Source organism: Zalophus californianus, chromosome 4 (genome assembly GCF_009762305.2).
Source record: "Zalophus californianus isolate mZalCal1 chromosome 4, mZalCal1.pri.v2, whole genome shotgun sequence".
Classification (NCBI taxonomy): domain Eukaryota; kingdom Metazoa; phylum Chordata; class Mammalia; order Carnivora; family Otariidae; genus Zalophus; species Zalophus californianus.
In genome coordinates, this window is record NC_045598.1 from 40,217,117 (window position 1) to 40,235,064 (window position 17,948).

The 17,948-nt window shown below is 36.3% G+C and overlaps 1 protein-coding gene across 7 annotated transcripts in view; it reads right to left on the reverse strand.

Moving 5' to 3' along the window:
* The window catches only part of FAF1 (Fas associated factor 1), a 489,041-nt gene that overhangs the window by 119,624 nt on the left and 351,469 nt on the right, over positions 1–17,948 (reverse strand). The window lies entirely within an intron of this gene.

The following is a 17,948-nucleotide window of genomic DNA, read 5'->3' on the forward strand; positions in this document are numbered from 1 at the left end:
ATAAATAATCCAAATTATAATAATAATAAAAAAGTAATCATTAAAATATTTTCTTCCAAGGTAAATTCTGTACTAAGGTATACAGGTAGATTAAGATCCCCAAATCTTCTACTACAAATGGGAGGCACTGTTACGCACCCATTATCTACTTATCTCCCCAGAAAAAGCCTGTAAAGTAGTATTCTTAATTTTATCAGCATACAAGGAAACTGAGGTTTAGAAAGCAGACTTGTCATAAATTCTACCACAACTAGTAAGTAAGTAGTACATCTGGGATTGGAACCCGGATTCCTGACGCTACGCCTAGTACTCTTTGCTCTGATACTACAGCAGTAGTAGGAAAATCAACCATACTGTAGTTAAGGCTTGAACTGCTCATAGAATATGAAGATGCCAGACTGGCCACTGCTCATACATTAGTGCTTCTGGGGCCTCAGAGACAACAGGTAATGGGAATAAGGACAGGATTCCTGAATATAAGTAGCTCAGTTACTACAACAGTAGCTGTTTCCATGTGTCAATTCATTTAATCATTCATTCAACAAGCATTTGTTGAAATACTGTGTCGAGCCGAGGAGGAAGCAATGGTAATAAAATGGTGAGCAAGACAGACTCAGGGTTTCTTTCATCCATATTGATGTCTGAAGGTAACAGTAGCTGGCTTCTAGAAGTTTGTAATCAGATACATAGTTGAAGAGATACTTATCTGGTAAATTCCTACTCATTCTTTAAGTCTCAAAGCAAATGCCTCTGAAACCTTCCCCGATTCCCTCTGGTAGAGTTAAGAGCTTCCTTTTCTGGGCCTCTATCTCTTCCCAATTAGTATCATCACTGTTTATCAGTTTCCCCTCTAGACAAAGTCTCTCAAGGGTGAGGTTTGGGTCTCTTTCAGTCTTCTTTGCATCCCTAAAGCTAGCATAGGTCTCGGCATGTTTGATGAAAGAAACTTGAATGTTGATTATCAACCCCCCGGCAAAAAAGATACCAAATGGCAGCAGCATGCAAACCACTTTCAGTAAAAGAATCTAGAAATCTGCTGCTTTAGGGAAAGGAACGTGAACCTGGCAGCACTAACAAATTCGGAGCTCCTCTTCTTAGGAGCTCTCTAGCTGAAAAGACAGAGAGATGTCAACCTCTAATTCTGCGATCGTATCTCAGCAACTACATTTAATGAGACAATGGGAACAAGAGAGCTGTCCACTTTTAAATCAGCATATTTCTAACCAAACAATGGCAATGGCTAAATCTTTAAAACGCCCATTTCTCTCAAGAACACTGCAATGGAACATTTAGACTTTGGGAAAGAGATTAGCGATTTACATTGCTATCTCACTGATTTAATTTAAATGCTCTTCCAAACCAAACACACATGTGCTGAAGAGGCTACTAAGAAACCCAACATGCAGAGTTCCCTATAAGTGCAGCCAACAGTGTTGACTGAAACTAAACTTGGAAATCCAGGGCACTAATGCACAATATCAAGCAATAAAACAGCATCTCTTTGGCAATATTTAATTTAAAAAAGAAGAAAGAGGCAGGCGAAGATCAGGCACTGTCTGTTTTGGAGGATCAACCATTCTGCATTTCAAAGCATTGGTCCCTGCAATATCCAGGTTACTGTGCTAGAATCTCAACTATTATATCGCAGTTGTGAGAGGGAGGGCAAAGATGTGTTTACTCAGTGATTAGGCCCTTAGAATAAGCCTCTAGCTCCTAGAGAGACAGCTCACTACTTATTCATTTGGGCCAATTCACAAAGCCTAGGAAGATTAAACATCCATGCTGAGAAGACAAGCGAATGCAGACGGTGAAAAAGAAATAAAAATTCTTTAAAAACTCTGAGATGACTTCATTATTTTTCCACAAGGAAACTTTAGGAAAGTGTTTAGTTAGAGAAAAACCCACATTGACCTCTCTCTAAACCCTTAATCTTTCCTTTGTGGTGGCATTGCTTTGTGGTAAGCGACTGGCTCGCCTCGCCCCTCTTTTCACTGGAAGCTGAGAGAAAAAAGGCTCTGGAGAAACAGTTTTCGTTCCAGGGACACAAACCCCTGACACTGTTAAACATGAGATGCCAGGAAAACACACTTAAAAAAAATTCTCACTTTAAGCTCTAAACTGTGAGAAAGGAGATGATAAAGAGAGTAATCAGAAGAGAATCTTCAGGCTGGGGGGACCCCCATAGTAGCTTTGAAAAGGGAAACTGAATAATCTTAACATGATCTTTTCTCTCTAACATAAAAAGCTTTCAACAAAAATTTTTCTTCCACTATTTTGACAGTAGTAATAAGCAAAATATAAAACTCTTAATAATATGCAAATGCTACTAAATTTGGGCTACATAAATCTCTGATTATAGGCACAGCTAAATGAGCCCCAGACTCAGATTTCTGATTATTTTATTGAGCTCAATTAAACAGAGGCCCGAACAGTGAGAACTGGGTTCAGCATATCAGAAAACTGGTTTTGTGAAGAAAGGGCATCCAGTACATAGGAAAAGCATAAGAAAATGTTTTGTTTTCCATTACTATAACCATTTTTCCCGTTGGCCCATTAATAATTTAGTTCAATAACATTTACGGAGCACCGATGTGTTAAGCATTGCGAACATAAAGATGAATAAAACAAAGTTTCCTAGTCCTCAAAGAGTTGGGGGGTTGGTGTATGGGGAAGCAAAAATTAAACGGCAGTACCATATGATAAGTGATAAGAATGGGACACTTAAAAAAAACATTTTATTTGTCTTTCTAATTTGGCAGAGAGGGTATAAGTCTGGTAAACAAAGGCAAGCAGCCCAGCTACACTCAGCAGACTCCCTCTTTGTGATCTAGGTTTTGGTAACATAGTGTAAAGGTAAAAAAAAGCTCTCTGCTAAATCCAGTTTTGCACTTACCAGCTGTGTGACCATGGGGCAAGATAGGTATTTGTTCCAAGAATTATAGATAAAGCAGGTAAAGAACCTCCTTTACAACACCTGGCCCATAGCAAGTGCTGAATGAAATGTAGTTGTTAGGATGAAAATTCCAGAACTATCCATGCAAAATAAAGGATTTGAAAGCAATTTCAAGAGAAATGATAGCCCTGAAAATTTATTAAAGATTATGAAGCGCCTTCATTTCTCTTACTAGCAATAATGTTTGGGATGCTAAATTGAGTCCCTGCCTTCAAGGCCTCACTAATCATCACATTCAAATCCAAGAGCTAAGGTACTAAGTTGATGCTTAGGAAATGCCAGGCTGACAGCAACCAATGTGATTTGGCCTTGAGCTACAGTAGCTATTGTATTTAGATACTTAGCATTACAGAACCATAGAACATTAGAGCTGGAAGAAATGAGCTGGCTATGTCTCAAAATAAGCCAGGCACAGAGCACACACTCAGAAAATATTTGCTGATGGACTGAAAAGGAAATTTTCTAGTTTCTTTTTGAGTACCAGAATACCTATAGTCCATGTTTTCAAAAACTTTGAGGTTGATAGGATAAATAATTTCTATAAATGGTAGTTCATAAATTTTCCAGTGTAAGAATTAAAATATATTAAAAACAAAATAATTTCCTTTATATAAATTGGGACCTTTCTCTGTTTCCTTCTTTTCTATCATGATTATCATCACCATAATCATCAGAAGCACATCACTTTTTTTTTTTTTTTTGGTTTTAAGTTGGGAATGGTTTATTGATACAAAGACCTGATACACTGATACAACAATAAACACTCACTCATCCTTTACCCTAGATTTATCAATTATTAACATTTTGCCATATTTGTTCTATCATTCATTGTATGCCTCCTTCCCTGAAACACTTAAAGTTGCACACATCTTGACAGCTCCACCTTAAATTAAATACTTCAGTGTCTGTCTCCTAAGAAACAAGGACATTCCCTTATATAACCATAATATTTTTATCATACCTTAGACATATAATCTTGTTACAATATCATCTAACATAAAGTCCACAAATTTCCCCAACCACCTCAAAATGCCCCTTGTAGCTGTCTTATTTATTGTTTTAAATCCTGGCTCCAATTAGGATCATTCCAGTACACTGTTCACTTCTATAATCCTATTCCTATTTATGAATGTTCATAGGCCCAGCACAGCATGAAACCATGACTCAACATAACTACAAGGTGAGATCAGAGGGAGGGCACCATGAAGCCACAACATCTGGTTCAAATTCCTGCTTTGCCACCTCCTGGCTATGTGACTTTAGGAAACTACTTCACTTTTTTATGCTTTGGGTGCCATATAGCTCTGGAGGTCAGAAGTTCAACACTCTGTCTAGGGAGTGGTAATGTGAGTGCTGTAAGAGAGGCAGTCCTAGGGTCTAAGCATGAACACTGATTGGCTGCTTCTTTTTTTAAAAAAAGATTTTATTTATTTATTTGAGAGAGCGAGAGTGCAAGAGAGAGCACGAGCCGGGGTAGGGGCAGAGGGAGAGGGAGAAGCAGATTCCCTGCTGAGCAAGGAGCCCAATGCGGGACTTGATCCCAGGACCCTGAAGGGAGATGCTTAGCCAACTGAAACACCCAGGCACCCTGGCTGTTTCCTTATGAAGGGAATACTTGAGCTAAATTTTAAAAACAGGATATATTAACTGACATCTTTGATTTAAGCTAAATTTTAAATTTAGGTGATAACGAAGAAAAGAAGAATGAGAAAAAGAAAAAGAGTGAAGTTTGGTAAGGCCCAGTAATGTCAGTAGCCTGATATGTTCAAAGAACTCCAAGCTAGTAACTTTTAAAAAGTGAAGAATAAGTGCAGATTGATTTGTGGAAAGAATCATTGACACTCTGCATTTTTGGCTCCCAAAGCTGAGTTCAGGGACCAATAGGCAGCAACCAAATGGAGAGATTCCAAAAGGAAACAGCCAGATATTGAAGGTGAGGTGACACCAAGATGCAAAGGTGTCTTTTTCTTCTCACTTCCTGAAGGGGATGTTGGGATAGAACTCTGAATTCTTAAGGACACAAATGTATTTGAGCCTCATGTAGGTTGAATTCTCATATGAAAGTCAAAGGTTACACAAACAAAAAAAAAAAGTCTAAAGTAAAACCAAACTCTCTTCATAAAATAAGCTGACAAATGCTCATTGGGTACAGAGTTTTATCAGTTTTCATTGTTCAGACTGTAATACTCAGGTCGTAAAATATTTTTGAGGAAAACCAACATATGACTAAAGTTTTTACAAATAAGGAAATTAGAAGTTCAAGTGATAGGCTATTACAGCAAACTGTAGAGAGGCAGGCAAGCTCTTTGGGAAGGCCGGAAGAGTAGGATTATGGAGGCAAGAAAGTAGGCAGTACTGGGCCAGATCAAAGATTTCATCCCAAGTATTAGAAGTCCTAGTCACAGCAATCAGACAACAAAAAGAAATCAAAGGCATCCAAATCGGCAAAGAGGAAGTCAAACTCTCACTCTTTGCAGATGATATGATACTGTATGTGGAAAACCCAAAAGACTCCACCCCAAAACTGATAGAACTCATACAGGAATTCAGTAAAGTAGCAGGATATAAAATCCATGCACAGAAATCAGTGGCATTCCTATACACCAACAACAAGACAGAAGAGAGACAAATCAAGGAGTTGATCCCATTTACAATTGCACCCAAAACCATAAGATACCTAGGAATAAATTTAACCAAAGAGGCAAAGGATCTGTACTCAGAAAACTATAAAATACTCATGAAAGAAATGGAAGAAGACACAAAGAAATGGAAAAACGTTCCATGCTCATGGATTGGAAGAACAAACATTGTGAAGATGTCAGTGCTACCTAGAGCAATCTACACATTCAAGGCAATCCCCATCAAAATACCATCCCCTTTTTTCAAAGAAATGGAACAAATAATCCTAAAATTTGTATGGAACCAGAAAAGACCCCAAATAGCCAGAGGAATATTGAAAAAGAAAAGCAAAGCTGGCGGCATCACAATTCTGGACTTCCAGCTCTATTACAAAGCTGTCATCATCAAGACAGTATGGTACTGGCACAAAAACAGACACATAGATCAATGGAACAGAATCGAGAGCCCAGAAATGGACCCTCAATTCTATGGTCAACTCATCTTTGACAAAGCAGGAAAGAATGTCCAATGGAAAAAAGACAGTCTCTTCAATAAATGGTGTTGGGAGAATTGGACAGCTACATGCAGAAGAATGAAACTGGACCATTTCCTTACAGCACACACAAAAATAGACTCCAAATGGTTGAAAGACCTAAACGTGAGACAGGAGTCCATCAAAATCCTAAAGGAGAACACAGGTAGCAACCACTTTGACCTCAGCCGCAGCAACTTCTTCCTAGAAACATCGCCAAAGGCAAGGGAAGCAAGGGCAAAAATGAACTATTGGGATTTCATCAAGATAAAAAGCTTTTGCACAGCAAAAGAAACAGTCCACAAAACCAAAAGACAACCGACAGAATGGGAGAAAATATTTGCAAATGACATATCAGATAAAGGGCTAGCATCCAAAATCTATAAAGAACTTATCAAACTCAACACCCAAAGAACAAATAATCCAATCAAGAAATGGGCAGATTTGCAACAACGTGGATGGAACTGGAGGGTGTTATGCTGAGTGAAATAAGTCAATCAGAGAAAGACATATATCATATGACCTCACTGATATGAGGAATTCTTAATCTCAGGAACAAACTGAGGGTTGCTGGAGTGGTCGGGGGTGGGAGGGATGGGGTGGCTGGGTGATGGACATTGGGGAAGATATGTGCTACGGTGAGCGCTGTGAATTGTGTAAGACTGTTGAATCACAGATCTGTACTTCTGAAACAAATAACGCAACATATTTTAAGAAAAAAGAAAAAGAAGAAGATAGCAGGAGAGGAAGAATGAAGGGGACTAAGTCAGAGGGAGAGACGAACCAGGAGAGATGATGGACTCTGAAAAACAAACTGAGGTTTCTGGAGGGGAGGAGGGTGGGGGGATGGGTTAACCTGGTGATGGGTATTGAGGAGGGCACATTCTGCATGGAGCACTGGGTGTTATGAACAAACAATGAATCATGGAACAGTACACCAAAACAAATTATGTAATATATGGTGATTAACATAACAATAAAAAATTAAAAAAAAAAAAGAAATGGGCAGAAGACAGGAACAGACGTTTTTCCAAAGAAGACATCCAAATGGCCAACAGGCACATGAAAAAGTGCTCAACATTGCTCAGCATCAGGGAAATCCAAATCAAAACCTCAACGAGATACCACCTCACACCAGTCAGAATGGCTAAAATGAACAAGTCAGGAAACGACAGATGTTGGCGGGGATGCGGAGAAAGGGGAACCCTCCTACACCACTGGTGGGAATGCAAGTTGGTGCAACCACTCTGGAAAACAGTATGGAGGTTCCTCAAACAGTTGAAAATAGAGCTACCATATGATCCAGCAATTGCACTACTAGGTATTTACCCCAAAGATACAAATGTAGGGATCCGAAGGGGTACGTGCACCCCAATGTTTATAGCAGGAATGTCCATAATAGCCAAACTGTGGAAAGAGCCAAGATGTCCATCGACAGATGAATGGATAAAGAAGAGGTGGTATATATACACAATGGAATATTATGCAGCCATCAAAAGGAATGAGATCTTGCCATTTGCAACGACGTGGATGGAACTGGAGGGTGTTATGCTGAGTGAAATAAGTCAATCAGAAAAGACATGTATCATATGACCTCACTGATATGAGGAATTCTTAATCTCAGGAAACAAACTGAGGGTTGCTGGAGTGGTGGGGGGTGGGAGGGATGGGGTGGCTGGGTGATAGGCATTGGGGAGGGTATGTGCTATGGTGAGCGCTGTGAATTGTGCAAGACTGTTGAATCACAGATCTGTACTTCTGAAACAAATAATGCAAGATATGTTAAGAAAAAAGAAAAAGAAGAAGATAGCAGGAGGGGAAGAATGAAGGGGAGTAAGTCAGAGGGGGAGACGAACCATGAGAGACGATGGACTCTGAAAAACAAACTGAGGGTTCTAGAGGGGAGGGGGGTGGGGGAATGGTTTAGCCTGGTGATGGGTATTAAATAGGGCACATTCTACGTGGAGCACTAGGTGTTATGCACAAACAATGAATCATGGAACACTACATCAAAAACTAATGATGTAATGTATGGTGATTAACATAACTATAAAAAATTAAAAAAAAAGATTCATCCCATTGGTTTTCCAGGTGAACACCTAGAAGCAGTACCAAGGACTGGAAGAGCAGCCTCATAAAAGTGCAGGCAGGATTTTTTTTATTTTCTCTTCTGAGAGGAATAATTCTATCCCTAGTTAACCAGTGGTCTGTTAAACAGGCAGAACAACATGAATGTGGAAGAAAGGCAACGGTACACAAACACTTGCTTCTCCCACTTTTAGGCTACTGAGGAAGAGAAAAAGGACCCACAGCCTACCTATCTCATTATTTCTATACTCTAGGGGTGGGGGAACCACAGCAATAAAGAATTGGAGATTATTAACAGTAATTTTTAATTTAAAATATATCGATAGGGGCGCCTGATTGGCTCAGTTCGTTAAGCGACTGCCTTCGGCTTAGGTCATGATCCTGGAGTCCCTGGATCGAGGCCTGCATTGGGCTCCCTGCTCAGTGAGGAGCCTGCTTCTCCCTCTAATCCTCCCCCCTCTCATGTACTCTCTCTCTCTTTCTCTCAAATAAATAAATCTTAAAAAATATATATAGAAAATAATGCATTCTTGCTGAAAAATCAAAGGAATTCTAATGATTTGTGGGTGTACATGTTCAGTAACTTTTTATTACTATCAAGTACTGTCTGGCAGATTTCAAAGTAGAACATTGTGAATTATAAAAATAAGCTAAGTTTAAGCATACAGAATTGTAGTAACTCTTAACTATTCATTTAATAGGAATGGTGGAGACTGTAGTCCCTAAATATTTTCCACATCTTCCTTAGTAAGGAAATCTCTTATGTATTTTTTTAAGTTGAATTAATGGCTGACTGAAATAAAGAATCCATTTCTCAGCCTCCATTTAAACAAAGGTGGCTATGTAACCAAGTTCTGGTTAATGTAAGCAGAAGTGCTGGTTCAATCTCCTGTAGTCATCCAGAATCATGACATAACCTGAACTGTACCGCACAGTGGAGCAACATGATTGGAGGAATCTGAGTTTCTGACTCTGTGATATACCATACCAGGCCTGGACAGACTACCTCTGGACTTCTTGAAAGGAATAGAGAAATTAACTTCTATTTTGTTTGAGCCACTATTAATTTTTATTTTTCTGTTACAAGAAACCAAACCCAATCTTAACTCTTAACAACAGACTAACTATAAGAAATCCTTAGTCATACATAAAAATGATAGTCCATGGAACTGTACTATTAACCCAGAAGATCTAAAGAAAAGATATGCATTTATGGATTAGTTCATGGTCCATCAGGAAGACTCTCACAGCCTCCAAAGGACCCTGAATTACACTTTGAAGGGACTGTAATTAACACTAGCCTAACGTAAATGACCTAACTGGCTATTCAGAAAGCTCCATCTTATACAACTGGTTAGTGAGAAGAGAGGAGGGGGACACTGTTTTTGAAAGGCCAAGTAGGCATGAAGGCAAAAGAAGACATGGAGGTTGCTAGTCTAGCCTTCATGCAAAGATCAGGGAGAGCCTTCACTGTTAACATGTGGTCCAGTCCATTTAACCCATGCAGGATAGCCTAGTGGGATTTGTAATAGTGCAATAGTGAAGTGTACATCTATCTGAAATGCCATGCGTGCCATATTACATATATCTGAGACCCAGGATGGCTGAAGTCATAGCAGGTGGTTGGTCGATGTATTTTGTATTTTTTATAATCTATGTACACAGTTTTTACAACACAAAAGGAGATGTACTATACACGCTGTTATGCATCTCACTTTTTTCACTTCGCAAACTATCTTGAACATCATTCCACATCAATATATATGAAGTGGCTTCATTCTTTTTAACGATCACATAGTATCCCATTGTATGAATGACATTTAAAGTATTTCCAATTTTTTGCTATTTTAAATTACATAATAATTATCCTTGTATTTATCTTATTTCTCATATGCTTAGGTATATATGCAGAAAAAAATTTTGCTACTATGATTTGTGAAAATGATATATTAGTGTAGTTTTAATCTGTATTTTTTGTATTATGGAAAATAAGAACATCTTTTCATATTTTCTGTGAAGTACTTGCTTATATTGCTTACCCATAACGGGTTGCTGTCTTCTTACTGATTTATGGAGTTCTTCATAATTATATATGCTAGAGAAATTTAAGTTTCCAGTATTTTTAATAAAGATACTATGCACCAAACATCAGAAATACTGATTTTCTTAATATAGGTTCCTTATAAAAGACTGTAAATGACAACGCAAATATAAAATCAACACATTCTATTGAAATGCTTCACAAACTAAAGAAAGGCCAGAACACATTAGCCTAGGTCTATGTCAGAAGCAGTATTAATTCTCTTCAGTTTTGTTAGGCACTTCGAGGAGGATATGGGAGAGTCAGGATACTAGAAGATACATAGGTATAAAAAGGTACACAAAAGCTAATAGGCTGTAAAATTTAGGAGCCAGAAAGTTTGCGAACTACATTGTGCTATCACTGTACTATGATCTTCTAACCAATGCCTGACATTCCACAACTACACAAGATACAAACGTATACAGTTGCTCAGTCTCATGCCACCAATTTCTTCCCTCCAATCCACCCTACAAACTACTACCACATTACTTATGTCTACGATACAGCTCTGGCAGTGTCACCCTCTTCAAAAACTTTCCAAAGCTAACCACTGCCTAACAACAACAAAAGTCTGTAGCTGGTCTTCAGGGATTTCCACAATGAAAAATAGACCCAGTCTACTTCTTTATTTTAGCCCTATCCTTTACTGTTCCCTTACAAGTACCATATATACCAATTAAACAGGCCTATTTATCTTCTCTAACATGTATATCTAAATAACTTGGTTACTGTTAATGTAAGGGCTTATTTTCCAAGGTGGGTTAATTGTCAAGGTATTTTAGCCCATTTCAGAGAAAGGAGAATGGAGGCTTGCTTACATGGCTGAGTCAGTTATCAGGGCCTAGTTTCCAATCCAAATTTGCCTGATTTATTCGATGTCCACCTACTTATAAGCAAACAATCTTAAAGATGTTTCACATACATTTCAAAGATGTTTTAAATATGTTAATTTTCTGTTAAACAATCTTGTGAAGTATTACAATACAAATTTTTAAATGCAGAAATTGATGATCAGAGAAGAGTAATCTGGTTAATAGGACATAGATAGTAAATGAAAAACCAGAACCCAAATATAAGAATTTTGATTAGTATGCTTTCTACCATACCTCTTATTTTTAATGTTTAAGATTAGATATGAAACAGATTTCTTGAATTTACAACTGAAATACTATAGAGATCAAACTTAGCTTTTAATCCTTTTAAAATAAGTAATATGAATAACAAATACTTTCTAGGGCCAGGAAGGGCCCTTTGGGAGAAATGATACAAATATGGATAAAGCCCATAAATGGAAATCAGCCTTGCTTCTGATATTTTAATAAATTTTACCTATAATGCTTTTCAAATATGGTTAAATTGTTTTTAAAAAGATGGTGAGTAGCAGTAAATTGAGAAGAATGTTTTACAAAGCAGCATATCTTAAAACTAATTTACTAAATTTTTAAACTAAAAAATAATTTAAATATGGACAGTAAAGTTTTTTACAATTTTAATTAGGTAGTTCTGATAACCCAGTAGGAGAATTTGAGGCAAATTCTAAATATGGTGCTAACAATATACTGTTTAATGGAAACATCTAATTATAGAACAGCATATTTGGTACAGTTTTATTTATGTAAAACATGTCAACTTTTTTACTGATATACATACTCGGAGATTTTTAAAAAATCATGTTTAAAAGTAAAAATAATATTTAATAGTGATTATTTTCAGGCTTCAGATGTGGTAACTTGTTTTCTACTTTAAATGCACCTGTATTCCTTTTCTTTTTTTTACAACAAATATTTTATTTGTAGAATGAACATACTTAACAAAGTATATTAGCATTATAGTTCTTATCTCACACATGTGCAGGCTGCTGTCATAGCTGTCATATAAAATTACTCCAAGGACACTGTCTGCCTTTAAGGAATTTAAATCGAAAAGAAAACAAAGACAAGATGATCAGACTGGGCATATTCTCTAAAGCACAAATAAGTTTGTTTGCCTCTTTTTTTCTGGCTAATGGAGGGCTAGAAACCCACCAACTACAGTTTGTGGCTTCAGATTTGTGTAAAACATTTTTTTTCTTAAAAAGTATTGATCAGTGACGGTATTCAGATTTCTTTTTAACATGATATAATAGAAAGAGCACTACTTTAAAATGGGCTGATTTTTAAAAGTAAATGTAATAAAACTGGATCACAAATACTGTTAAAGTAAAGCACTTATTTTAGCGCTGTAAATGCTCATAGGGGTTCTCAAAATTCCTTTCTGGAACTGTTCTTAGAATTAGTTCACAAATTGCATGAATAAATCAGTTTTGTTTTTCACAAACATTTCTCAAATAGCCCCAAACTGCTTCACAGCAATTAGCCACGGTGCTGGGTGCATATATGGATAGTATCCTATTTAATCCTCAAAACAACCATATCATTATCTCCCTTTTGTTTTTTAGTTCCTAGATTAGAAATAGGCTGATTACTTGTTTGGGGCCACAGAGTTACTAAGTGGGAAATTAGTAATTGAGCAGTAGTTTCCTTAATTTATGTGTAATATTTGGAAACATCACTGGATCTGAAGTCAAGATCTAAGGAGGTATAACAGATTACTGAAATCAAAGCCCAGTCTCCCAAGGGGAGGAATGGAACTAAGAAAGGAACAATACTTCACATGGGAGATAAAACCCTGGCACTGAGATTTTTATTGCTGTTGATTTTTATTTACTACAAATGTCTAATCACTCTACAGGGCACTTTCTGTTTTGTACAGAATTCAGAGGTAGCAGGAATGAGAGGTGGGGAGGCTATAAGGAGAAAAAGAACCCTGGTTAAGAAACTCCTAGGGAATCATGGTGTGGCCAGTGGTAACGCTTCTGCAACCTTAATTACAGTGACTAACCATTGGCTCTCACTTACCTAAAAATAAAATATAAGCTTTATTCAATACATATCTCTTAAATGACAGGGAATGCCAGACCCTTCCGCGCCTTGGCCCCTTCTGATCTGCCCCACCTCATGCCTTGCAATCCAACTCTCTAGCTTGTATTTTTTACTCTTGGTCTTAAGTTTTTGGTTGTAGTTCTCTCATTTTAATCTTCTTGCCTTTGCTTTTGACCTTTTTTTTCTGTTTAGAATTCTGTTATTTGGCTAAGTATGACTCATAAGATTCAGGGTCGATGTACCTCCTCAAGAAATCTCCTTAAACTTTCTAAGGCAGATGAAGGACCTCTCCTCTTCACTGCTATAGTGTACTGTACTATATGAATCTGTTGATATTATCTTCCCCATTAGACTATGAGCATTTCAAAGGCAGGAAAGCTCTATATTCCAGGTCCTTAACAGGCATGTGATAAATATTTCTGGCCCTCAACTGAGTGAACATCTCTAGCAGTTAAGGGCATGAGAGGAGGTCATAAAACTGATGGACCTGTTGCCAGAAGTCAAAACTCTGTCACAATATACTTAAACACGAGACCTTAGAATACTTGTTTTACTGAAGTTGGAGCACTGCTTTGGACAGTGTTTTAAATTCCTCATGAAAAAGGCAGAAAGAACTATGGGCACTCTCACCACCAAGTGCTATCAAATGAAATCAGTTTGAAGCAGTTTTCATTAAGATGGATTGAATGTGGCATCGTGAGAAACACTTTATCAAATGTAGTGTTTTACTTAGTGATTAACTATATACCAGTTGATGAAGCTCCCCAAATCCTTTGTAATCCCACCACTCCAATAAACATTTAATGAGTATATAAGTTCAAAAAGCCTAGCAGAGGATTTAAACCTTCAATCTTGTTTTTATTTACTCTTGGAACTCAATTTCTCACTTCAAGTGAAGAATGCTGGTGCTTGAGGCTCATCTGTTGCCCTGGTAAAATTAATGTGCCTCCCACAGTTTAAATTAAACATGTGATATTTAAGATGAAAGAAATTTAGTCAGAATGCCACAGTATCGGTCACACTTGCTTTAAAATATGTGAACATCGGCAAACTGCTTTCTTAAAAATGATTCATTCACAAGTTTTAAAAAATAATATTGAAAAAGATTTATTTTAACTTTCAAATGTGAAATCTGAAAAGGAGAAATGACATTTGATCACTGAATCCTGCAGTATAGTAGTTACCACTGAAAACTGAAATACAGTGATAGAGTGTAAATCATACTTAACCTGTGTTAGAACCCTGAGCTCTTATTTGGCCTCTAGTACTTACTACTGATGTGCTTTGGTTAAGTTCTGTTGCATTTCTGAGCTTCCTCATCTATACAATAGGAATATTGATATTATATGTCCCTATCTCACTGGTTTGTTGTGGGGTTCAAATAAGATACATATAGGAAAGATGCTCTATAAACCATACAGCACCATATAAATCTATAGTAGCAGTACTATTTCTATGCGTACACAGTACTCTTTAATTAAAAGGAGATGTGTGTGTGTGTGTGTGTGTGTGTGTGTGTGTGTGTGTGTGTGTGTAACTACCTGGAAAAGAGAAATGAGGAAAGAAAAAGTCTTGGGCAAGGGGAAAAAGATAACAGACAACTTAGCATTCCAAAGAGGTCAAAGGATTTTGGTACGAATCTAATATGAAGCAAAACATTTAATTACATGAACCAATGACTTTCATTTGTTAAAATACCAAGACCCTAGTCAAAAGCAAACAATCAATTATTTCATTAGAAATATCCAGAAGTTAATATGCAAGAGTTTATTCTCCTCTGGGGATCATCAAATGCCAGTTTATTATATAAGACACCTAGCAAAAGTTTCTTTGTCTATTATATACTGTATATTTAAACAAGTGTCTTCATTTAAAGTTAAAATGTTTAAGGTATACACAGTGTATCTTAGGGTAGCTTTTTAAGTGGGATTTAAAAGACATCTATGCTTATTTTGGGAGCTACAGTTTAAGTCACAAAGGCCTTAACATTTTCCGATTACTTCAACTACTTTCAACCATATTTAGGTCCAATAAGTGATTGTTTAAATATAATAATATGGCCATACAATGAGACTCTATAACCATTAGAGTCCTGTTTTAATGAAGTATTCAGTATTATTTACAAAGCATTCTCACAAAAAAATTTTGACCTGAATATAACAAAGCATGATTTCTTCACTAAGCAAATGTTATGGGGGAAAAAAGAGAGGCAGGAGGAGAGAGTGCTTGTTTAAAGGGATTTAAGAAATCTAACAACCACAGGGTGCTTGGGTGGCTCAGTTAAGTGTCCGACTCTTGATTTAGGCTCAGGTCATGAGCTCAGGGTTGTGAGGTCGAGCCCTGTGACAAGCTCCCCACTCAAAGGGGAGTCTCTTTTGAGATTCTCTCTCTCCCTCTGCCCCTACCCACCATGCCCTCTTTCGCTCTCTCTAAAATAAATAAATGAATATTTTAAAAAAATCTAACAACCAAATGTAATTTGTGATCCTTGAGTAGGCTGTGGTTTCAAAAAATAGTTAAAAAGACATTTTGGACACAGCTGGTAAAGTATGAATATGCACTGGATTTAGGTGATATTAGGGAATTACCGTTAATTTTGTTACATGTGATAATGGTATTGTGATTACGTAGGAGAATATCATTATTTTTTTGGAAAACACATATAGATGTCTTTAGGTGTAAGATATGTAATTTAACAAAAAATATTGAATATAAAAAGGTAACCTAAATATTTTCATGCAGTTTAAGTTTTATTTCAAAAGTTTAACTGCTACAAAGTTAAAAAAAATCATGTGAAACTGTAATTTTTTTTACATTTGTTTTTACATATTTTGAATAATAAATTTTACACTTATTTTCTATTCCTGTCAGTGTTTGCCATTTTCAGAGAGGAGATGGAAAAAAAATTTATCATAAAAAATTTATTCATCAAAATCACAAACCTAAATAAGTATAAAAATGTAAATAATTACATTTCAAATGCTGCTCTTTAATAAATGTGTGGCAGTTAAACTCTTGAAGTTATTAAGGCTTCTATCTCCATTAAAATTTTGGGATGCTTGCATATGAAAGAAACAAACATGGCAAAATTTATTAGTTATTAAATTTAGGGATAGGGGATTTGGGTGTTTACTGTATTATTCTTTTTACTTTTTCTGTATTAAAAATTATTTTAATAAAAAGTTAAAATATTATAAAATATAATTGAGCAAATGACCATGTAATATTAAAAGGTGAAAATAAACTGTTTTAGCAGGATTATAACATGACTCAGTAGTATTAAGCATACATAAAAGTATTCATCAAAATATATTTAAAGATATGGAAAGAACATGTATCATAAAGTTAACTGTTAATCTGTGTTAGAATATTTTCTTTTTGCTTTTCAGTGTTTTCCATAAACCTATATTTATGGAAACTATGAATGTGTATTATTATAAATATTTATTTCTTCAAAAGTGACATCCATTTTATATAAATTTAATAGTTAAAAAATAGACTACCACAGCATTTATAATGGGCTATTCCACTATTCTTAGTGTAAAGAACAGTCTGTGTTTCTTATTCCACTTCATTAAACCATCATTCCTTGCTCTAAGTTTGATTACTAATTATTGTCAATTTTTAAAATTTGTTTAAAATGAAATTTTCTTTAGGTCAGGGTTTAAGATAAACTGGAGACTAGAAATTTCAGAGGCATCCTTGCGCTCTACTCTCAGAAGTCCTTGCCCTCTTTAATTCCAATAACTTACCCTCTACTCTTATCTACACACTATTTCTTCCTTCCCACTCTTTTTTTTCCTTCATTCATTAAATACATAGAATATTTACTAGGGATGGTACAGTCACTGCCAAAGAGAAAATCTAATCTCTTGAGAAGGCATATATACAGAGAATGGATAATGATAAGCAATGTGTTAAATGTAACAGTAAGATGAGCAGAGGGTATCGGTACAAAGTATTAAGGGGTGGATCCAACTGTACAACAGTGGAAGAGTCAGGGACAATTAAGTGTCAAAAGAAGAGTAGAAGTTAACCAGGTAAAGGGTAGAATGAAGACATTCCTTACAGCAGAGAAGCATGACCAAAGAGTAAGATTATGGGGAAACACAAACGGTACATCACTGCTAGATTTATTAAGTGTAAGGCAAGAAATGGAAAGAGCTAAAGTTGTGCATATAGGTAGGAGCCAGATTACTGAGGTCTCCACTGCTGGGTCAACATATAAACAGAGTGATTGCATAGAAATTTCTTCCTGAAAATGTACCTTCTGAATTCTTGTTATAAATGCCAATCTACTTTACTTTAAGATCACAATGGCCATTTCTATATTTTTGTTGTCTAAAGTAACTTTTAAGATAAAAATATTGCAGTTATTAGATATATACTATTAGATGGAATCATTTTGGGAAAAGACTGAAAGACAGGGCATTTAGAAAGAACCTGTCAATCAATAACTGAAAAGAACATACACATGTAGCCTGGTCCCTTCTAAGCATGGCAATCTTTTTTCCCCCTACAAAAAACTCCTTTTTCAGAGCTTGACAAGGCCATCTACAAGAGCCAGCAATACCCTATTGTACTACTGCCCCTCTGAAATGGGCATCTTGGTGATGATTAGGCTGGTAGATGAACCACAAACAAAATCAAGTCTTCAATCTGAAAAAAACAGAAAACATTAAGCATTGCCTGAGGCCTGGTGGTAAACCTATGGGATGCATTTTTTAATCACAAAAGGTAAGATTGCACTTA